General features: G+C 61.8%; 1 pseudogene; it reads right to left on the reverse strand.

The window, feature by feature from the left end:
• Positions 1-373: 373 nt before the first annotated feature.
• The window catches only part of LOC102848293, a 7776-nt pseudogene continuing 7714 nt past the window's right edge, over positions 374-435 (reverse strand).

A 435-nucleotide genomic window follows, 5' to 3' on the forward strand; every position in this document is an offset into this window, starting at 1 on the left:
ATAAGACTGAATGTGAAGAACTTAATATTCACCATTTTCTTTTCAGCGAACACTGTCTGAAATGAGTTAGCCATAAAAATAGGAGAACCGGAGGGCAGCGTGTGCGAGCGGTCTCCCGGCCCGGCCCGCTCCCGGCTCTGGGGCCTCTGGTCTGGGCCCCGCCGGACCCAGGGCTGCGGGGAGGCCGGGCTGGGCCGGGATCGCTCCGTGGACCCCTGGCCCCGGCCTTAGTTTCACTTTTTGCTTTTGCTCCACTGCGGAGGGAAGGCAGGACAGGAGTGCCGACAAGATGGCGGACGGGGAGCTGAACGTGGATAGTCTCATCACCCGATTGCTGGAGTAACTCTACTGTGCTTAGTGGTAAAAAGATGCACTACAGCCGTCGGGGCCGGGGAGCTGCGGCCCGGCGGGAGCTGCGGCCCGGCGGGAGCTGCG

This window comes from Elephantulus edwardii, unplaced genomic scaffold (genome assembly GCF_000299155.1).
Source record: "Elephantulus edwardii isolate Elephantulus edwardi_28Jun2011 unplaced genomic scaffold, EleEdw1.0 scaffold00113, whole genome shotgun sequence".
Classification (NCBI taxonomy): Eukaryota; Metazoa; Chordata; class Mammalia; order Macroscelidea; family Macroscelididae; genus Elephantulus; species Elephantulus edwardii.